At 45.4% G+C, this 23,830-nt stretch overlaps 1 protein-coding gene across 5 annotated transcripts in view; it reads right to left on the bottom strand.

Moving 5' to 3' along the window:
* Positions 1 to 1,186: 1,186 nt before the first annotated feature.
* Positions 1,187 to 23,830, bottom strand: part of MTPAP (mitochondrial poly(A) polymerase) — a 119,185-nt gene continuing 96,541 nt past the window's right edge. For 2 of the 5 annotated variants that reach the window (XM_064368527.1, XM_064368530.1), the window contains one exon: positions 1,187 to 5,256. The gene's annotated coding sequence lies outside the window, so the exon portion shown is untranslated. Of the gene's footprint in view, positions 5,257 to 6,732; positions 7,298 to 23,830 lie in introns of those variants that run through there. The other 3 variants (XM_064368528.1, XM_064368531.1, XM_021665186.2) reach the window with 2 other exon arrangements.

Below are 23,830 nucleotides of genomic sequence, written 5' to 3'. Positions count from 1 at the left end.
AATCACTTGAACCTGGGAGGTGTAGGTTGCAGTGAGCTGAGATCGCACCACTGCACTCCAGACCGGGCGACAGGGCAAGACTCTATCTCAAAAAAAAAAAAAAAAAAAAAAAAAAGAACAAAAAACAATGAGTCCTTTGGGAAAGCCAGGCATATCACAAAAAATCCCTTTGCGTGTACCTTGTAATTCCCAGGCTCGAGTGTCTGCTTTCGGTGTTATTTCTGGCTCCTTCAGGCATGGTGCTGGCACAGGGAAGGTAGAAAAGTAGGATGGAGGGAAGGAGAAAGTGGGTAGGAAAAAGGAGGGAATGAGGCAGAAAGTGAAAAGAAAAGAGGAAGGAAGAGGAATGATGAAGGCTGAGGGGCAGGGGGGAGGAAGATGATCTCCTAGGTACTCGCTGTTTGAGGACGTGGGCTACTTGCTTGACCTCCATGTCCTCACGTATTCCCAATGGCTACACATCAGGTAAGAATTCTACCATCCGTACTTCCTCTTGACCATGTGACAAGGAGGATGACTGAAGTGACACCAGTGATGTCAAACAAGGGAGGGGAGACAATGATGGAGAAAATCAAGTCAGTCAGAAGCAGGACTTTCATCACGCAGCGCGTTGTTTCTCCCAACGTGACTTTTTTCGCTTAACCTGATTAAAGTGTTCTGCCTCAAACACAGCCTCTCCTGCTCATAGATAATGAATGTGTAACCTTATTCTTGCATTATCAGTCATGGGCCCTGGATAATATCAGGGACCCGGGCTCTTTTGTCTTCAGAGGCCTTTCCTCCACTAAAAAAAATTATATTTTAAGGTTATGTTTGTATAAAGATGAATATATCAGTAGTATATATTAGAACATTTTCTCCTCTGACTTTAAAAGAAAGTAAAACATTTTGTGGGTGCCTGAAAGTATCGTGAGCCCTAGACTCTGTCCCCACCATACCTATGAGCCATTGGCTCTGATAATACTCTTTATCAATTAATAATGTAGCTTGCGTGTGTCACCAAGTGGTGACTGAGTCCTGATTCCTGGAATGGAGGGTCAACGCTGGGCGTGACCAAGGGGTCACATTTACAATGCTAAGTGCCAGTGGCTGAATTCAACTGACCTTCATTCGAAAGGTCTTAAGTGTCAGCGGAACACATATGCACATTTTTTTTTATTTAAAAAAAAATAAAGACGGGGTCTTGCTGTGTTGCCTAAGCTGATCTTGAACTCTTGGGCTCAGGCAGTTTTTCCACCTCAGCCTCCCAAAGTGCTGAAATTACAGGTGTGAGCCACCGTGCTCAGCCTATGTGCACATTTTAATCAAAAAGTTTTATGAAAGCAAGCACTTGGATGAATGAAGAGGGAATGACTCTACTCAGAAAGAAGAGTTTTGCACATAGTTGCTATAGCCTAGCTTCATCCTGTGCAGTTTCTGCCACTGAAACAACTGCCTGGAGAATAGCAAAGTGACCTGGAGCAGATAAGGTATCACGGAACAGAGATTTGTCCTTCCCTCCTCTGTGAAGATTCTGCGGGCATGGGCAGTTGAAGAAAAATAACAGACAAGGCAAGATAAGATAAAAGAAAAAGAAAATTCCAAAGACTCTTCTTTTCTTCTTGTGGATTAAATCCCATCCTTAGGGTCTTTCACAGTTTTTAGTATTTATTATTATGATAGTCTTTGGAATAAAATAAGGCATTTATTACCAAATCAATCTATCATCTGAATGGAGTGTTTGCATTTCTGAAAATCAGATCACCAGAGAAATTCACAAACCTCCGATGAATTATTTTTTAGAGTAATAGACATCTCCTAGTACGTAGCCCTTCTGTAGGCTGGGGGAGTGGATTGGAATGTGAAAAGTGGGTTTCCTAAAAAAGTAGACACATGCAGAGGGATAGCAGAAGGCGTTTATTTTGCATTTGAGTTGCATTTTTCTAAACTACTTCTCCCAGATTTTTGCATAACTCATGCCTTATCTTTGAGGTCTGACCTTAATATTTTTCCCTAGGAAGAAAACTTTGCTGACCAACCTATCGTTCTCTATGCCACTGTCCTATTTCACTTTCCTAACGTACACGTGATCCTCTGAAGCAGTTAAATGCTTGTTGATTTCTGGTGGGTTCACTTGTTTGTTATTTATCTTCCACTACTAGAATGTAAGCTCCATGAGAACAGACAACATAGAGGTTTTATTTCACTGTTGAATTTCTAGCATTTAGAATGGTGCTGACATGTGTTTGTTGAATGAATGATTGAATGAATGAACTCCAAGTGTCCTCCAGAGAACACTGGAACCAGATACGGGAATATTTCTGGGAAGTAACTAGGACAAGTGAACTGGATCCCTGCGTGTTAGAGCTAGAGGGTCCTGGACTGTCATCTGACCCACTCATTCATTTTCCAGATGAAGACGATCTAGTGGCGCAGAGAGGTAAGAACTGCCCAAGGCAGAGCCGTGCAGAGGTTCAGGGGGCCCCAGCTGTTCCCAATTCCTGAAGCAGGCCTCAAACCACACTTTTAAAATAAAGGCATATGGAAATCAAACAGGGTGCCCACCAAAGTCATCTTCTCTAAAATAAATAAGTCTGCCTCCTCTCATGCAGCTGATATTAATCAAGGCAAGACTATCTGAACACCAAAAACAGACAAGCAGTTCTCCGTCTAAGCTTTCAGCCCCAGCCAGCCAGCTTCTCGCTCTCATTTTTTCTCCTTGCTTCCTGCTGTCCCTGACTCAAGGTGATACAAATGAAAAGGCCTGAATTTATTAGAAGTTTACCATGTCTTGGACATTATGTTAAGTGTCTGACATTCCCCATTTATTATCCTCATCTTATAGAAGGGGAGTTTAGGCTGAGAGATTTGAGACATTGGCCTGAGGTCACAAAGCTAATAATAGTGGAGTTTGGGCACCATCTCAGGTTGTCTGACGCCAAGACCTGGATTAAAATATTGTATTTTAACTTAATTTTTAAAATAGATTATACATTCAGTGTTCAAAATTCAAAAATTATATATAGATTTACTATAAAAGCTCCCACCTACACAGAACCACACAGTTTCTGTCCCTAAAGGCAACCAACATAATGAGCCGCTTAGGGATTTTTCTAGAGATACTGTGTACATAGACAAGTCAGTGGAGGGGAGTGTGTGTGTGTGTGTGTGTGTGTGTGTGTGTGTATCCTTTTGTCAACTTTTTGCTGTGGAACATGTTAAACAGATACAAAAGTGAACAGAATCGGCCTGTGCGGTGGTGCACGCCTGTAATCCCAGCACTCTGGGAGGCCAAGGCAGGCAGATCGCTTGAACTCAGGAGTTTGAGACCAGCCTGAGTACCAAGGCAAGACCCCATCTCTACCAAAATTATGAAAAATTAGCCGAGCGTGGTGGTGCACATCCGCGCGGTCCCAGCTACCAGGGAAGCTGAGGCAGGAGGATCTCTTGAGCCCGGGAGGCAGAGCTTGCAGTGGCCCAAGATCATGCCATTGCACTCCAGCCTGGTGACACAGTGAGACCCGCTTCTCAAAAAAAAATAATAATAATAAGTGAACAGGATCCTACAATGGGACCTCCATGTTCCCATCACCTGCTACAAACGTCAAATCCAGAACAATCTTGTTTCATCCACAGCCCATTATTTCACTCCCAGATATCGTAGAATTTTCATCTATCAATATTTCTGTATATATATTGAAAAGATGGAGACTTTTAAAACAGAACCTAAATATAATGACCCCTGAAAATTTATAATAATTCCTTACAATCATTAACTATCTAGTCAATATACAAATTTCCAATTGCCTCATACATGTGGGTTTTTTTTTTGACAGTTAGTTTATTTGAATCAGGATTCAGGTAAGGTTCACAGACTGCAATTGTTGATAGGTCTTTTAAGTCTCTTTTAATCTAGATTCTTCCTCTGCTTCTTTTCTTTTTATTCCTTGCAATTTATTTGTTGAAGAAACCAACTTGTTTGCCCTGTAGAATTTCTAACAGTTTGAACACAAACAGGAGCATAAAATTCATGCTATTTTGCATTTTGCTTTTTTCACTTAACGAAAGTCATTAATCCATTCAACAAACATGTATTAATGACCTAACGTTATTCTTTTTCATTTTTGAAGTAATTAGTGAGTATATGGCATTTTAAATTTATTGATATATCATAGTTGTACCTGTTTTAAGGGCGCATGTAATATTGTATGTATATACAATGTGCGATGATCAAATCAGGGTAACTGGGATATGGATCATCTCACAGATTTACCTTTTTTTGTGTTGAGAACATTACAGTTCTTCTCTTTTAGCTATATTGAAGTATACAATAAATTATTCTTAACTAAAATTTCCCTACTGTACTATTGAATGCTAGAACTTAATCCTTCTATCTAAGTCCTTTTTAATTTATTTTTATTTTAGAGATAAGGTGTCACGTTGTCACCCAGGCTTGAGTGCAGTGGTGTCATGATAGCTCATTGCAGCCTCAAACTCCTGGGCTTAAATGATCCTCCAGCCTCAGCCTCCCTCATAGCTAGGATGACAGACACATTATCACCATGCCCAACTAATTAAAAGTATATATTTGCAGAGATGGGATCTCACTGTGTTGCCCAGGTTGGCCTTGAACTTCTGACCTCAAGTAATCTTCCTTCCTTGGCCTCTCAAAGTTCCAGGATCACAGGCATGAACCTTGGCACCTAGCCGTTATAACTATTTTTGTATTCCTTAACCAACTTCCCTTTATACCCTCCTCCTCCTTCCTTTCCCAGCCTCTGCTAATTAGGTTCTACAAATTGGGGCATAATAGCAAACGAAACGAACACACAAATAAATAATCCCCACCTTCATGGAATTTACATTTTAGTGGTTGTTTCCAAGTTTTGCCATTATAAACAATATGGCATTTTGCATAGAAGAATGCAGTCCGTAAGGTAAATTCCTAGGAGCAAATTGACAACTCAGAGGGTAATGCATATAAAACTTGTACAGATATGCGGCCGGGTGCGGTGGCTCACACCTGTAGTCCCAGAACTTTGGGAGGCTGAGGTGGGCAGATCACAAGGTCAAGAGATGAAGACCACCCTGGCCAATATGGTGAAACCCCATCTCTACTAAAAATACAAAAATTAGGCTAGGCGTTGTGGCATGCACCTGTAGTCCCAGCTGCTCGGGAGGCTGAGGCAGGAGAATCACTTGAATCAGGGAGGTGGAGGTTGCAGTGAGTCGAGATCGCGCCACTACACTTGCCTGGGCAACAGAGTGAAACTCCATCTGAAAAAACAACAACAAAAAAATGTAGTCAAATGTATTAATCTTCTCTCTTATGGCTTCTGAGTTTTGCATCAGAGTGAGAAAAAGCTTGGATATTTCACTGACCAAGATTGTCTGAGTTAACCCACAGAAATAAATAACCACAGACTCTCACTGGTTTAACACGATCAAGCTAATTTCTTGCTCACACCACACATCCAGTACCATGGGGGCCTGCTTTTACTCCGAGATCTGAGCTTCAGAGGCTGCCTTGACCTGTGTGTCTACCATCACTGTGCCAGAAGAAAGTGTCGTGGCAAAGGCCACACTGGCACTTGAGGCTGTCACTCACATTTCATCGGCCAAAGCAAGTCCTATTCCCGACCTGAGCTCCAGGCAGGAGGTCAGTGCCATTCCAGCTGTGCCCAGGAGAAAGGGAATGTGCATGAGACCCCTTAATGACGGCCACAGGCTCCTCCTCCCTTGCTTGAGTCTGGGCGAAGAACTGCTTTTCTAGCAACCCCAATTCTATGACTTTCCCTGACACATCCACACGCAAAGTAAAGCAATACAGACCCACATGCCAGCAGATCGCTACTAGCTGAGCTTGTGACCAATTTGAGTATCTGGATGGGCCAGATGTTCAGAGAGGCCGTGCTTAACCACAAAACACCACGGCCTCCAATGTCCCAGCCCTTGACCTAAGCATCATTGTTTTCTAAGCACGTGGAGGCGTCAGCCTTCTCACTTCCGGAGCCAAGGTGACACTGTTACACGCTGGCTAGTTTAGCTTTCTCGGGTGCAACATCTGGAACAAATGTGTAACTTGATGTTGGTCACTTTTACGTAAAAATAAATAGTCTGTATCCTACAGACCCAGTGAAAGGTGCTGTTTGTTTAGACAGTGGAGTTTTTGCGGAATTCACGAAGTCAATGGATCTTGGAACTCTCAATATAAACAATAAGGAAACTTAAAACAAACTCTTATAAAGCCTAAGCGATAGGAACGTTTTCTTCAGCATGAATCATGGGCTAATTATTGTTCCTAAAACTGTAAACCAAATTAATTATGCCTACGCAGCAGCTAGAGAACAGGGAGGATCTAGCACCTGCCTTGTGTTCAAATACAGACTATTTAGAGACACGAGGTGTGTTTGATTTTTCTGCTTGCTAGAACATATTCTCTCAAGCTTCTTTAGGTAGCAGGGTTCTCTTGTGAGGATATATACATGAGTAAAACGAGAAGCAGGGATCTCATGGGAACCTAAGAACAAAAGCCAGTGGACACCGGGACTTTGGTGGAAATGAGACTGTATCCAAAGCAAGACCAGGACTAATGGCTCAAGACTGTAATCCCAGCACATGGAGAGACAGAGGCAGATGGATCGCTTGAGTTCAGGAGTTCGACACCAGCCTGGGCAACAGAGTGAGACCTTGTCTCTACAAAATAATAAATACATAAATAAAAAACAAATACAAAGCATTTCTAGGCGCTCATTCAGCAGCAGCAGTGGGGCTCTATTTAGAAGAACCTCAGGGGAAGAGCAGGCTTTTGAGAGTGACACGGGTGCCTTGGAGGGAAGAGCAGCAGTGGGAACCTCCCTGGTGTCCTGGGATGGAGAGCTGACAGGTCACGAGGGGCAATGGTTAAGCAGCTATCACAAGCGTCAGCTGTCTTTTGAGGATCCAGGCCATGTGCTCACTACAGAGACAGAGACAGTGACGACAGAGATATTAGATAATAACTTCTTACCTGGAAAATTACAGCATGAAAAAGATAAATCTGGGCAGGGCGCGGTAGCTCACACCTATAATTCCAGCACTTTTGGAGGCGAAGGCAGGTGGGGCACCTGAGACTGGGAGTTTGAGACCAGCCTGGCCGAGGTGGTGAAACTCCATCTCTACTAAAAATGCAAAAATTAGCCGGTCATGGTGGTGCACGCCTATAATCCCAGCTACTCGGGGGGCTGAGGCAGAAGAATCACTTGAACCCAGGAGGCAGGTTGCAGTGAGTGGAGATTGCACCATTACACTCCAGCCTGGACAACGATCAAGACTCCATCTCAAAAAAAAAAAAAAAGAAAAGAAAAGAAAGATAAATTCTAGTTTCGGATTAGTCAGTTTATTAAATTTTTTAAAAGCAGCCAGGCATGGTAGCTCACAACTATAATCCCAGCACTTTGGGAGGCTGAGGCAAGTGGATCATTTGAAGTCAGGAGTTCAAGACCAGCCTGGCCAATATGGTAAAACCTTGTCTCTGCTAAAAATGCAAGGACAGGCATGGTGGCTCACTCCTGTAATCCCAACAGTTTGGGAGCCTGAGGCAGGTGGATCACCTGAGGTTGGGAGTTCGAGACTAGCCTGACCAACATGGAGAAACCCCATCTCTACTAAAAATACAAAATTAGCTTGGTGTGGTGGCACATGCCTGTAATCCCAGCTACTTGGGAGGCTGAGGTAGAAGAATCGCTTGGACTCAGAAGGCAGAGATTGCAGTGAGCCGAGATCATGCCATTGCACTCCAGCCTGGGCAACAAGAGTAAAACTTTGTCTCAAAAATAAATAAATAAATAAATAAATTTTTAAAACCTTGGATTTGAATCATGGCAGCGAAAAAGAAAAGAAAAGAAAAAAAAGAAATAAAGAAAAAACCCCAATAATTACTATGGTGGATTGCATTATTTATTCCAAATATTTGTTCCTCCTCTCTACTAGGCTAACCCCAAGGGGGCCCCTCCCTGGCACCCTGCCTGGTGGGAGGAGTATATATCTTGCCCACTGAGGGCAGGGTTCCCCATGTGGCTGTCTTTGTCGGTGGAATTGATACGATGCCTGAACAGATGTGTTAAGAGCTATCGGTGTCCTGGAAGTTGCATGGTTCTGCCATTGCTTTGTTTCACAAGACTAAGATAGAGACTGTTCCTTCAGCCTGTATTGCAGAACAACAACAAAAAAATGCAGAGTGAAATCTGATTCACTGCCAATGCATATATGAGCAAGAAATAAACATTTGATGTTGTAAGTCACCAGGATTTTGGAGGACTTGTATTATTGCAACATAATTTAGCTTAAGCTGATGGATGTAGGTATTAGGACCAGAAACGCGACACTGATCTACTAAAAATCCTGAAATACATAGCATATTTCCTGCAATGACTTTTTGCCTGCAATGAGAAAAATGGACCGAATGAACCTGCGGCTTTGTTAAGAAGCAGGAAAACAAAACATTGCTAGCCATGAGTTTGCTTCCATTGCTTGCCTCTGACAAGGGACTACAAGAAATACATGAACACCAAAAACTATTTCCAGCCTAAAAGTCGAATTGAAATAAAATATGGGAGGTCCAGATACTACAAAGTTCGAATTTGGAGTAAAGAAGATGACAAAATAAGCAGAACAGGGTAAAAGCTGTCAGAGAAGCAATTAGTCTCTAAATCCTCACATTTGCTCTACACTCTTGGTATTTTCTACTTCTTCTTTGCCTCTCTGGAGCGGCTAAATACAGAAGGTCAGGGGACCGGGGGTTGCCAGTCACAGTGAAGGGCACAGGTACAGCACGTGTACCCAATGCTTGATGCAGACATCAGCTCTTTTTTGCCACTCAACTACCAGAATGCCGGAGGCCAGACCCATCCTCTCCAGCCAGGAGATTGTAACAGCCTCAGAAGAATCTTATCAATATCTTGAGACACTGACACTAAAGGGTCCCCCAACAAATGCCTGCACACCTCACACTCTAGTGTGAAAATCACCAAGTCCTAATCATGAACTCAGAACTTCCAATCAGCTTTGTATTCCTGCAACCTCTACCTCCCGAGTTCAAGTGATTCTCCTGCCTCTGCCTCCCAAGTAGAGTAGCTGGGACTACAGGTGTGCACTACCATGCCTGGCTAACTTTTTTCTATTTTTAGTAGAGACAAGGGTTTCACTATGTTACTCAGCCTGGTCTTGAACTCCTGACCTCAGGCGATCTATCCACCTTGGCCTCCCAGAGTTCTGGGATTACAGGTGTGAGCCACCATGCCCAGCCTTCTCAGCTCTTAAACTGTGCCAGCTGAGGATCAGCAGACAGCTGAGAAGACTGAAACAAACAGAAAAGAATCCACTTGGAGAAAATAAGGACCATTCAGGAAGAAAAACATTTTCTACATAATTAAAAACTTTAAATATATATAAAACATACATTTAAAATGTTAAAGTTTTACATATAATTTAAAACATTAATATATATAACATATATATTTATGTTATCTTATCTTGTCCTGGTTCTGAGATTTCTTCTTTTTCCTCCATGACCTACTGCTTGGATCAGCTGAGAATCCTCATTTCACCCCCACAGAAATGTTCTCTGACCTACTCTTGGGAGCTGGAGGTAGACTATGTTGAGTTTAGACCCAGGACGTCCTGGGCGGCATACTTGCCTGACCATGTCCCTGCTGAACCCAGATCCAGCTCCAAAATGGATGCCTCAGTGATGTGCTCCCATGTTTCCAGGTATCAACGATGGCCTTGCCCTTGACCTTTCCAGAAGGGATGCTCTCTACACATCTAGGAATCTAAACCCAGAACTTCAGTTGAACTTCTTCTCCCAGGAAACTAGTGGCAATTTACTCGTTTGCTACTCAGTCAAAACTGAGCAATGCATTTTTTAAGGATACAAACATGAGCTGGAAATCTATTTAAAAAATCTTAAAAAAGCAAAGGAATCACTAATACAGAAGTCTGGAGAGGGATTTCCCGAAGGTGAAGGCTAGGGGCTGTCTTAGAAGAGTATCAAAGGATGCTTTCAAGCTACTGAAATGATCCTCCTTCTGAGCCTGAGAGTGTGTAGAGAAGAGTAATTTTATTCTTCTGCTTGTACATGTTTTCTATTCTATTATGCATGATACATTTCACAAAAGATCATTCTTCTGGTTTAAAAAAGTTAAGTAGCAGTGAATGATTTAAGAAAACAAACAAAAAGACTGAGGAAGCTCTGTGTTCAAAAACAAACAAAAAAGGGTACACACATATGCGTACACACACACACACACACACACACACATTTGCCTGTGTCTACATAAAATGCCCATGGAAGGATCCATTAGAAAATGGTATTCTAGGCCAGGCATGTTGGCTCACACCTGTAATCCCAGCACTTTGGGAGGCCGAGGCAGGTGGATCACAACGTCGGGAGTTCAAGACCAGCCTGGCCAACATGGTGAAACCCTGTCTCTACTAAGAATACAAAAATTAGCCAGGTGTGGTGGCACGCACCTGTAATCTCAGTTACTCTGGAGGCTGAGGCATGAGAATCGCTTGAACCCAGGAAGCGGAAGTTGCAGTGAGCTGAGATTGCACCACTGTACTCCAGCCTGAGTGACAGAGTGAGACCCTGTCTCAACCCTCCAAAACAAAACGAAAGAAAACACTCATTTCATAGATGCATCAAGAAACATAGACAGGAACATTCCAACCAGGTTTGTATATGATAACCACAAAAGGAAGGAAGAAGAAAGGTCAGCAATCTAAAAGTTCCCAAAGAAGAGAATGTATTCAAAGAAATTCTGGCTGAGCCACACAATAGACGATCATACAGCAGTGGAAATGAATGAACATTGGTAAAAATCACAAATAAAATGTAGAAAGAGGTAAAGAGCAAAGGATACGCACTATATATATCATGTATGCAATGTTCAAACACATGAACAAACCGTATCGATCTGGTTCTATGTATACACATGCATATAGCAAAGTCTGATGTGGCTGCGAATGATAAAGATGAAGTTCAGGATGGTGACTGCCTCGGGGAGGAGAGTGGAAAATAGACCATGGGCAAGGGAGATAGAGGCTTCAGTTGTATGTGTCATGCTTTATTTCTGAAGCTGGGTGATGAACACATGAATTTCATTCTATTACTCTCACTAAATAGGCTTGGTGCAGTGGCTCATGCCTGTAATTCCAGCACTTTGGGAAGCCAAGGCAGGAGGACTGCTTGAGGTCAGAACTTCGAGACCAGCCTGGGCAGCAGAACGAGACCCTGTCTCTACCAAGAAAAAATAAAATTACCTGGGCTCAGACTCCGCCTCCGGTAGTCCCAGCTACATGGGAGGCTGAGACAGGTTGATCGCTTGAGTCCAAGAGTCAGAGGCTGCAGTGAGTTATGATCACCACTGCCCTCCAGCCTGGGTGACGCAGCAAGATGCAGACTCAATCAAATCAAAAAAATCAGAAAGGCAGGTAAAAAGTCAAGGAGGACTTCAGAAAAAGGAATCATCAAAACCCCCAGTAAATAAGAGAGGTCCCAGTCATTGAGCCCTTGAGAGGATGGATAGGTTTTGAGTCCTTCAGCCACAATCCCTTCCAGGCCTCCATTTCCCTCCCCACTGACTGGCTACAAAATAGCACTTTCCCCTCAGAATCCCTGAGCAACTTCACTTCAAGTTCCCTCCGAAGCTCAGTGTTCTTGGGTGTCTGGATTTTCAGTCATTCCAGGATCTCCCTCAGGCAGAGCATTTCTGCTCTCATATTGGACTTCCTGAATTGGGGGAGATTAAACTTGATGAGTAACATGATCCTAACAGGACAGAGTGTTTTCTTATGTGAGAATGTACTACCCAAGGTTATCTGAAAAGTGAAAACCTTAGGGCTTGACCGTGAGGAATGGCGTGTGTGCCAACCTGCCCCCACTGCAGCCATGGGCACACTCACCTTCTCGGAAGGAAACGCTTACCATGGGGTCACTTTGGGGACCTAGACTCATTTAGCCTGTATTCTATCTTGCAGATCTCCTATTTCACAAGCTCCCCACTGGCGTCCCACCTGTCTGCCTGGGAGCTGCACACGGACACTGGTGCTCCCCTCATCCACAGAGTCCCCGACTTTTGCTGATGGTTCCTCCTTTCCTGCTTCCAGCCCCTCCTCCTCTTCCCCCACTTCCCACTGGCAAGCTGCACTTCCCACCTGGGTTTCCTACCTACCAGGCACTGCCCAGGCACGGGAGTCCCTGAGTTGTCAAGTCTTCACTGTTCTGCTGGCTTGGTGGGAAAATCACCTCTCTGCCTCTGTCAGCTTCCACCAGCAGGGGTCCAAGCACAGCATCCCTAAATCAGCTTGGTCCACGGACTCACAGCCCTGAGAGCAGGGCTCAGAGGCAAACAGCCAGCTGAACTCACACTCTCATGCTCTCATCACCACAGGTCTCCCCTCACCTTTGTCACTGAGTTAAAGTTATCATGCCAGGGCCACTGGGTACCTGGCTCATGCCTATAATCCCAGCACTTTGGGATGCCAAGGCGGGAGGATCCTTTGAGGACAGCCCGGGCAACATAGCAAGACCCTGTCTCTAGAAAAAGAAAAAATTAGCTGGTGTGGTGGTGTGCCCCAGGAGGCTGAAGCATGAGGATCCCTTGAGCTCGAGTTGGAGGCTATAGTGAGCTGTGATCAGGCCACTGCACTCCAGCCTGGCTAAGAGTGAGATGCCATCTCTTAAAGAAAAAAAAAGTTATCCTGCCAGACTCCCTTGTTTGTTGGGATAAGTTTTCTCCCAAGAGGTGCCTCCAATATTCATTAAATTAAAAAAAAAAAAAGTTTCTGGGAAGACCTGCCTTATCAGGCCTCCCCCACAAGGTAAGGGGTAAACCTTAACCCCTCCACTCGGGCCCAGGCTGAGCTGCCCAATCCAGATGCACGTAGAGCAAGGGGCTTGGGGTCAGGGCACAGAGGGTTCTGGCACCAGTCGACAGCTGTGCTGAAGCTTAGGGTCAGGACGGAGGTCATGCACGTTCCTCCACTGCCCAGGGAAGCTGGGTGTCTGCCCCCTCCATCCAGCATGCCCAGCAGAGCTACAGGGACAGTGGCTTCGGATGAGCAACAGTCACTAAGGAATATGTTGAGTGAGCAGAGTCCAGGTCTGCATTTTGGAAGCTTAGGGTTAAGGTACTTATCGGACCACTGCCTGGGACCTCTATACAATGCAGAATTGTGGGAAGCCTGTTTCCCACAGCAGGCTTCGGTGGTGACAGTTTTTTGTTGGGAAATCAGCAAGCCTCCTCTTTGCCTTTTTTGGAGACAGAGCAATAGGGTTGATGTGCTTGGGAAAGATGTGTTGGAGAATATGCTTTTCATTACATTACACAGAGGCAGACGAGGCTGAGGGTCAGGCCCAGGTCTCTGGAGCTGAGGCTTTAGTACCAATTTCCTCTGGAGGGGTGGCTGCCCAATGCACACTACTTTCCCAAGAATTTGACACTGTAAGACTCAGAATTCGGGAAAGAGAGGTTTGGAGAGTCCCTATTTCACCTCTTCAACTGGCTTTTTTCTTCCCCTCTCTTTTGATCTTCCCACCCCAGGCCCGCAGTTTCTGTTTTCCATCATCCAGCTTCCTGCTCTCATGTCCAGAGCCCCGGGGCTCCAGTGCCCTGGCCCCCATCGGTGCCAGGGCTGCCCAGAAGGCAGACAAATCAGAGGCGTCCCAGCCTGGCGTCTCCCCTCACATGTCGAGAGCCGCTTTCGCCATCTGCTTTCAATGAAGTGTGGGTTTCGGTACATATTATGGAAACAGAAATGGAAAAACCATCGGGGTCCCTCCTGCAAAAACAATCATTACGCACTGAAATGAGCTCTTAGGAACTTCCGGGTGGAGAGCACATCAGTATTAATGAAGAAGAATTCAGACAGGAATTCTGGCCGGGCTGGACAGACAGGAGAGGGAAGACGAAATGGAATGCTCTGACTCACCCAGCAGTTAAGAGGAGAGTCCCTTAACTGAGCAACAGAACAGTCCTACAGCCACGGCTGTGGAATCTACTGCCAGCCTGGTTTCTCTCTGACTCAGAATGCAGCTTGCAGGGCTATGGTGCTGGGGAAGTGGGCTCCATCGCCTGAGGAACACCCAGCCCCCGATGGAGGAGATACGAGCACAAAGGCTGGGAATGCCATCTACACTAGCAGTACCTTGCCAGCCTGGGTCTGCCAGTGCCAGGGAGCTCTGGGCCTCAGAGCCAGACTCACACCAGCCTTCCTGGAGGAATTTGCCATCCTTCACTCTGGCCCTGTGTGTCCCCTGTGCTGAGGAGTTGCAGTGTGAAGACAGGAGCCTCAACAAGTCTGCAGTTTAGCAAGTGAGAAAAGGAAGCATCAAAGTCAGCATTCAATGTGCTGGCCACTTAGTGAGGATGGGGAGGAAGAGGGGTTCCACAATGCCCTCGGTATTTTCTCCTCCTGAGAGAAGAGCTAGCCAGCGCTGTCCTTCCTAGAGAGTGGTATATGTGTGCATCCTATGTGTGATTGCAGGGCTGGGGCATGGTGCATGTATGTGTGTGCATATGTGTGCACGTGTGTGTGTGTAAAAAAAGCCCACCTTCCCTCCCATTGCCCACGCCTGAAATTCTACACTTAAAGGCCATTCTCTTCTTCCGTCTTCAGACACCATCATCTCAAAGAGAATAATACTTTATGCTTTATCAGTAATTGGCATCATTGGGGAAATTCACTCATCAGACTCTCCTCTTCATGGGAGCAAAAAGGGCCGGAAGTGAGAATGCCGAGTACAGGTATGGGACCATGAATGAGGGAGGGGACCACAAAAAGAGATGTGCTGGGCTTCCCGGCTGTGCTCAGTGACCCATACCTGAGTCCCAGCCGCTGTGCGGTGAGGGAGAGGGGAGGAGCAGGAAGAATGTGTCCCCACTCCTCCCAGAGACCGCCAATTCCATGTGAATGTTTTTCAGGGAACACCCTCTGTTTATAGGTAGCTGGTTTTCCAAATCTGGATTCCTCGTAGATAGGTCTGGCTTGGGACTCCCTCATTTCCAAATCCTGCGCTTTCCATCAGCAGGCATCCCCATGCGTTTAGGGCTTAGCTATTCTCAACGTGCTTCTGTTAACATGGTGCAAAAGTAATTGCGATTTTTGCCATTACTTTCAATGACAAAAACCGCAATTACTTTTGCACCAACCTAATACATACCTTTTCTCATGGATCCTCAGGATAACGTGAACACGTGGTCATGTTTACCTGTTGGTAAAGCAGAGCGAGTGAAGCCAGATATGGTGGCTCAAGCCTGTAATCCCAACGACTTGGGAGGCTGTGGTGAGAGTATTGCTTGAGGCCAGGAGTTCAAGACTAGCCTGGGCAACATAGCAAGATTTCCCCATCTCAAAAATGAAAGAAAGACAGAGAAAGGAAGGAAGCAGGGAAGGAAGGAGGAAGAAAGGAAGGACAAAGTCAGCAGGAAAGAGTCTGAGGGGAAAAAGATGAGGAAGTTCCTGCCCTCAGTTCCCTAAACATGGTGCATCAGAACCCAGAGTGCAGGAAGGAGCCACATTCATCTTCCTGGGAATGAGTCTCCCGATGCAACACTGTAGCAACAGTAATTGTTATCTCTGGCACAGCATGGCTTACAAAACGGAGGGTCCTCAGAAACTTCAAGCCCTGCGTATTGAAATCCGTCCTGATGCAGGTACACACATTAGTTCAGTAATTACAACACTACCGTAAAGGACTCCTTAGTTCTTCCCAGGCTGAGGGAAGGTGCACATGGCTGGGAAGGTCTGTCCGTCTCCTCTGGCACCGCAGAGAATAGGGACTGCTTGTCCTGGCGGTGGGCGGGCTCTGTATTTGCTCAGCTCTCTGGACAGCCTCAGAATGGTAGGCTTAAATAAACCAGAGCATGGGAGTGGCATATGCGGGGAAGGCGGGCAGCGGGCCCCCCGTCTCACTCAGGTCTCTCTTGAGCTTGGAGCCACCTTGCAAATCACACATCCCACGGCCGGAGAGCCACAGTTCCGACAACTCTCTTTGTTACATACAGGCCCGGAGCCAATTCAGCAAAGACAAGAGACATTGCAAACCAGATGGTGGGTTCAACCAAGTCACTGTGGCCGGGTGCGGTGGTTCACACCTGTCATCCCAGCACTTTGGTAGACTGAGGCAGGCAGATTGCTTGAGCCCAGGAGTTTAAGACCAGCCCAGCCACCATGTGGCTTAAACTCCTGGGCTCAAGAGATCCGCCCACCTCTGCTAAAAATACAAAAATTAACTGGGCTTGGTGGCGTGTGCCTGTCGTCCCAGCTACTCGGGAGGCTGAGGTGGAGAATTACTTGAACCTGGGAGGTGGAGGTTGCAGTGAGCTGAGATAGCGCCACTGCACTCCGAGTGAGACTCTGTCTCAACAACAACAACAACAAAATCCAAAAAACAAATAAACAAAAAACCCCAAACCAAACAAACAGGAAAACCCAAAAACAGACAAACAAAAACCCGTCACTGAGCAGCCATCAAAGCTCCCCTGCTTTGTTATGCCAACTGGGGTGGCCGCCCACCACTCACTGCTCATGCGTTACTCTATTCCGGAGCACTTGCTTTGGAATTTACCGTTATTTTTGCCTCATACTAAACTGTTGCAAGTGGGGACTCTTCTTTCTAATTTTTAATATACATTCTTATATAGTTCACTGAGAATGTTGGATACTCATCAGACCATCTGGATATGATAATTTGGGGTGGGTGGGAGGATGGTGTGATTTGTCCCAGCTACACTGGAATTTTAGAGATCTATTTTTATTTATTAATTTTATTTTTGTAGAGACAAGGTCTTGCTCCGTCCCACAGGCCGGAATGCAGTGGTACAATTATAGCTCACTGCAGCCTCCAACTCCAGGGCTCAAGCAATGCTCCCACCTCAGCCTCCCAAGTAGCTGGGACTACAGGCATGCACCATTACGCCTGACTGATTTTAGGAATTTAAAACTAGACTACGTCTTTGCTGAAAGTTTCTTTTCACCTTTTGGGGTTCACTTAACTAGTTCAGACCCCAGGCACTGTTTGGCAATTGTGGTTCAACGGGACTTAATGGGTCCTCTGGGACTAATTGAACCAAGTGCCATACTATGAATCTGGTTGGTGACTAATGTGCTTGGAACTAACAGGAAAGAGTTAGTTTATTTTGGCTCAGGGATCTGGCCATTCATTGCTTAGTGACCACAAATTCTGATCCACAGAAGAAGTGAAGTAATTTATGTATAATCATATGAACAGCTAACACTTAGAGCTTCTCCTGAGCCAGGCATCATGCTAAGCATTTTGCATACATTAACTCATTTAATCCTAAAAACCACTGGCTGAGGTGAGTTTTATTGTTATCCCCATCGTGCAGACAAGGAAACGGAGTCAGAGAGAGGTAAGCAATTTCCCCAAGGTCACACAGGGTAAGCTGGGCCTTATGTAGACCCAAGACTCAGCCAGTCCCTGTCTCACCTTGCACGTTGGCAAAAGCCAACCACGATTTTTAATGAACTCTGGGCAATTAATGGCATTGATTTGCTGAGGCTGAATTTGTGCTGCCACCATGAGGAGGAAGAATCATAGTCCTGCTGAATTGATGAGAACTCAGGAACCAGGAAAGGCAAGATGAGTGTGAAGCTGAGGGCTGCATCTCCACTCAAGGACCAAGCAGGAAATTCAGGGTGGGAGGGAGGCTCTGTCCAGTCTCCCTCCTTCCCCAGCAGTGACCAGGGACAGCGAGCTGGGTTGGGGCAGGGCTTCATTGTGAACTGTACGATGTTAACTGAGCTCAGAGTCCAAAGGTCAAAGTGAAACGGAAAGCCAGGTCAACCGCCTGGCTAGGTCATCTGCCCAAGAGGATTTGAGAGGGCAGAGGAATGCAGGTGTGAGTTAGCAGGGTGGAAACCATGAACCCAGCATGCAGGCGCAGCTAAGACGAGGTGGGGACAGATGCCTTCCGAGCGCGCCATACTACTCCTCATGGGAAACCTTCAGGCCTGGAGAGTCTCTGGGGCACGGTGGGGGAGGTGCTGTTCCTCTTCTCATATTCCTGGCTTGGCAGAGCCTGGTCCTGAAGTTGGGATGTGGTCTACTTACTAGTATATTCTATTAGGACATAACCAGGACACACAGGAATCCCAGCTCACTGCATCCCCTTCTGGGGTTCAGAGAAGCAGATTGGAGAGTGGGTAGATGGATGGCCTTTGGAAGCAGATAAACCCGGACTCAGACTTTGGCCTCTATTAACTCTTAGCTGTGACCTTGGGCAAATCTATAATCTCTCTCTAAGCCTCAGTCTTCCCAGTTATAAAATGGGAATATTAATAAAACATGTAACTCACCAGGTTAATGTAGTAGTGAAATGCCATAAGAGGTGCAGGATGGTTTGCACAGAGTCGACTTGCACTAAATATGCAATAAATGATACCTCTATTGGTTGTTATTATCAGCATCAGGAAAACAAACATTACTGGCTGGCAGGTGGCAAGGAGAGGGCAGGACCGAGCTCAATCATCCTTCTAATTGTTTGTGGGGCTCCCTTTTCTTCCCCTACTTCTAACTACATGGATATGAGCCCTTCCAAAGGATCTCCCCTCCCCAGAATCCTGAGCAGATGCCAGGCACGTAAGGGATGGCAGGGTGGCAGGTCAGGACGAAGTCCTAGGACTTCTCCCCCAGCCACCTCTCGCCTCAGTTCTTGCCTCAGCCAGAAGAGCCACTGTGGGTCCTTTGATCCGAATAGTCATAGTAAAGCTGAGCTGCCGCTGATTTCTAAGGCCATTTTCCCAGAAGAGTCCCGTGGGCCCCTTTGAGTCAATCTTGGGAAGCTGATGGGATGGAGAGTCAGGCTCCATGAGGTCAGGACTGTCAGCCCAGAGGCCGTTCCTGGCCCTTCCTGGCCTCGCCTGGGTCTAAGCATGCTCTCTGGACCCACAAATGCCCCATTAGTACAGGCATCACCTCCTGAGCTCCCAGCCTCTTTGCAAGGCACTCCTTATTCCTCCAACTTTTAAACCATAGAGACAAAATCTGTGTTTCTGTATTTGGATAAAAATCTCATCACCTTGGATAGGTGCCTCCAGCTGTATGATGGGATGCAGGCTCCCTACTTACTCACCACAACCTCAAAACTTTTGAAACCCCCGTGGAGCTGAGCACATTCTCATCCCCAGCAGCCCAGCCTTCTCCTGGGACATCAGCACCAGACGTCTCTCACACCTGGGACCTGGACATTGGAGCCCCTAGCTCACCCACCCCTCCCCAGCGAGGCATGAATGACTTCAGGATCCATCACTTAACAAAGAAACACATGAAGGGGCCTGATTTTCCCGGCTGCTAAGAGGGGAGAGGAAGCTGGGCTCTGTGAATCACACAATGCCATCCAAACAATTCAAGGAAATGTCCAAGGGAAGTGACCAAAATAGCCCAGCACATCCCTGCATACTGGGAGAGTCAAGAAAAATGGAAGCCGGGGTCTGTCCAGCACAAGGAGATGGGACATTTAAAAAAAGAAAAGAAAGTTTCCCCATAGCAGAGGAAACTGCCATTTATAAATATTTACTGAGACAAAGTTGTGCGTTCACTCCCAAACCCAGGAAGGAAATATTCCAGGGCAGAGGGAGAGGTCTGGGTGCCGGAGGCCGGCTCTCCCCAGCTGGGGAACCAACCGCTGTGCACATCAATCTGTTCCTCAGTTCTGGGTTGCGTGACAGATTGTGGGTAGCTTGACACAGTCCACGATGAGACGAGCCACACTGCAGAAACAGGCACGTGCCACAAATGAGGGCTCCTCTCCCCGCCACCGTGGAACAGAAGGTTCCACGTTTACCAGCACACCACTAGGCAGACAGACCAGTAGGGACCCAGCACATCCCGCCAGGTGGCAGAACTTCCCTCCTGATGGGTTTCGGCTTGAATGTGGATGCCCAGGAAGATGAGCCCTTGGCCCAGGCTGTGTCCTCCAGGGGAAGGACTTCATTGGCAGAGAAGTTTGAGTAGAGATACTAACTCTCCAAGCCTTCTCCCTCTCCCTCTCTTCTAACAGAGTCAATTCTGAAAAGCTCTTTCCGGAGGAAAGAGTCTTCAAGACCCAGCTAACTAAACATGGAGCCCAGGAGAGGATAAACAGTATCTGTTATCATCCTCATTATCCTTGGCTTCAAAGGACTCAACATGTTTACAAAGAGAACACGAGAGTTCTCTATGTTTATTTTAAAGTATGGACTTTAATAAACAGTCTTAAAAAAAAACAAATAACACACGGGGAAAGAAATCTTTCTGTGTTTTACGCATCAGTCAAAACATAACACTCCCCTTGGCTTTGGCTTAAATGAGTTTTGTTTCTTCACTAAAGTTCACCGTTTATAAAATACATACACTTTATTGACTTTGATCTCCCCACTGGCACAGCTTGAGGTTGGTTCAAAGTTCTATAGCGTTAAACACAACCATATGTGACCGAGGCGGCTCTAGTGGCCCATTTGCCAACGTCTGCAAAGGCAAGACAGGGATCGGAAACTTTAGAGAGGCAAGTGATGCCAAGATCAAGGGTGTGCCCCCTACTCCGAGGAGACCTCAGCCAAAGGCTCCCTCCTCCTGGCCTGCTTCTGGGTAGCCAATGCTTTTACCAGGATGGAGAGGTGGGCAACGTGGCACAGGCCCACGCTGTCTCCCAGAGGAGAGGAGAATGCTAGCTGCATTGGCTCTGATCTTCCCAGACTTGAGACACTTGGAAGAAAATGCATATTTTTGCATATTTTTTTTAAAGGTAAAAAACCATGCTCCTTAGTTACAAGAAGTCAAAAGTACAGACATTTAAAATCTGTGTGCGTGTGCACACATGTGCACATAGGTAGATAGGTAAGTATACAGATGATAGAGAGAAATAGATAGATGGACAGATAGATGATAGGTAATAGATGATAGTTAAATTTAGAGGTGATAGATAAATAATAGATGATGGTAGGTAGAGGACAGTAGATAATAGTAGATGATAAATAATAGGTAAGTAGGTAGGTAGGTGGATGTATGTAAAATTTAAAGGTGTTTAATTGAGCAATGAATGACTTGTGAATCAGGCAACCTCCAGAAGCACAGCAGATTCACGAAGACTCCAGGGAAGCCTCGTGGCCAGAACAAATTTATAGACAAAAAATGGGAAATGACGTACAGATGTCAGCAGTGAGGTAAAGAAATAGAAGGATTGGTTACAGGTTGGTGTTTGCCTTATTTGAACACTTAGCAGTCTATGAGTGGTTGAAGTATGGCGGCTGGGATTGGCCGAGACTCAGCTACTGTTACAGGTGCATACTACTAAGTTAGGTTTTCAGATTTGTCTGCCTATTAAGCTAGGTTGCAGTTCATCCACAAAGATTCAAATATAGAAGCACAGAGTGCTTCTCAGGCCATATTTAGTTTGCTTAACAGATGGTTGTATACATAGATAGATGACAGATAGATAGATGACAGATAGATAGATAGATAGATGACAGATAGATAGATAGATAGATAGATAGATAGATAGATAGATAGATAGATGGACAGAAGTAAATTCTCTATCAATTCTCTGATTTTATTCTTCCTGCAAGAAAATTTTCTATTATTTTCTGCAGGCACTGGGGTTGCCTACCTGGCCGCCATTGTCCCCTTCTTCTGTGGTGACAGAACCCTGGTTTGGTTCAATTCCACCTCTCTTACTGACGACTCAGAGTTAAATCTGATTGTTCTAAGCCAGTCCTGGTGACCCCAGTACCCTTGCCTGGTACTGGGTCAGTATTTAGTAGGATATCTTTTTTCTTTTTTTGAGATGGAGCCTCACTCTGTCACCTAGGCTGGAGTACAACAGTGTGATCTCGGCTCACTGCAGCCTCTGCCTCCTGGGTTCAAGAAATTCTCCTGCCTCAGCCTTCTAAGTAGCTGGGATTACTGGTGCCCACCACCATGCCCGGTTAATTTTTTGTATTTTTAGTAGAGATGGGGTTTTGGCTGTGTTGGCCTGGCTGCTCTTGAACTCCTGACCTCAGGTGATCTGGCAGCTTCAGACTTCCAAAGTGCTGGGATTACAGGTGTGAGCCACCGTGCCTGGCTGGAGACCATTTCTAATCAATGAGATATGATGGATGATTAGCTTGAGGACTACTGACTGGAGAAGGTTTTTCCTCCCAAAATAAAGGAAATAAGGAAAGAACTCTCTTTTTTCTGTCTCCAGGATGTTTGAAGCTGCTGCAATTGTCCTAGAACCATGAGGGCAGCTAATTGAAGATGAAGAGTGAAATGATGGGGAAATCAGTCTTTAATGAGATAGTTAATCCACTGAATGAATCAACTATAAAACTGACCTCATTCTGGACTTCCTGTTATAAAAGAAATAAATTTTCTTATTATTCAGGTGTTTTTTTGGTGGAGGGAACACCTTTATTACAATATAACTCGTATACCATATAATTCACTCATTTAAAGTGCACCGCCCAGGGGTTTTTAGTATATTCACAGAGTGGTGCAACCATCTGCACAAATCATTTAGAAAACACTTCCGCCACCTCCAAAGCTATGCCACCCCCATCCTCCTCTTTACACCAGCCCTACAAACCACTAATTTCTGTCTCTGTGAAAGTGCCTATTGTGGATATTTTATTTTTTTACTTTTATTTCTTTTGGAGATGAAATCTTGCTCTGTCACCCAGGCTGGAGTGCAATGGCATGATCTCGGCTCACTGCAACCTCTGCCTCCTGGGTTCAAGCAATTCTCCTGCCTCAGCCTCCTGAGTGCTGGAACTACAGGCATCTGCCATCACACATGGCTAATTTTTGCATTTTTAGTAGAGACGGAGTTCATCATGTTGGCCAGGCTGGTCTCGAACTCCTGACCTCAAGTGATCCGCCCACCTCAGCCTCCCAAAGTGCTGAGATGACAAGCGCAAGCCATCGCTTCTGGCCTATTTCTTCTTACAGCTGAATGATACTTCCTTGTATGTGCATACCACATTTTGCTTATTCTTTCGTTTGTTGATGAACATTTGGGTTGTTTCCACCTTTTGAGTGTCATAAATAATGCTGCTGTGAACATTCGTGTACAGGTGTGTCTCATTTTATTGCACTTTGCTTTCTTGTACTTCGCAGAGATTGTGTGTTTCACACACTGAAGGTTTGTGGCAACCTTGCATCAAGCAAGTCTATCGGTGCCATTTTCACAACAACAGGTGCTCACTTCCTGTCTCTGTCATATTTTGGTAATTCTTGCAGTATTTCAAACCTTTTCATGATTAGTATATCTTTTATGGTGATCCGTGATCAGCAATCTTTGGTGTTATTATTGCAATTGTTTTAGGGCTACACAAACCTCACCATATAAGACAAGATGAAAAATCTAATGGATAAATGTTGTGTGTGTTCTGACTGTGTGTGACTGGCTGTACCCTTGTCTCTCTCCCTCTCCTTGGGCCCCCCATTCACTGAGACACAACAATATTGAAATTAGGTTAATTAATATCCCTATAATGGCCTCTAAATGTTCAAGTGAAGGAAAGGGTCACATGTCTCTCACTTGAAATCAAAAGCTAGAAATGATTCCGCTTAGTGAGGAAGGTGAATCAGGCTGAAAGCCTCTGTGTCAAGCAGTCAGCCAAGCTGTGAATGCAAACAAAAGTAAAAGTGTTACTTTACTGAACAAACAAGTAACAAGAAAGTAAACCAGGCTTACTGCTGATATGAAGAAAGTGTGAGTGATCTGGATAAGAAGATCAAACCAGCCACAAGATTTCCTTAAACCAAAGCCTCCCCCAGAGCAAGACCTGAACTCTCTCCAATTCTAGGAAGGCTAAGAGAGGTCAG

Source organism: Aotus nancymaae, unplaced genomic scaffold (assembly GCF_030222135.1).
Source record: "Aotus nancymaae isolate 86718 unplaced genomic scaffold, 86718_ANA_hifiasm-v0.15.2.pri h1tg000077l, whole genome shotgun sequence".
NCBI lineage: Eukaryota > Metazoa > Chordata > Mammalia > Primates > Aotidae > Aotus > Aotus nancymaae.
This window is presented reverse-complemented; position numbering and strand designations above follow the sequence as displayed.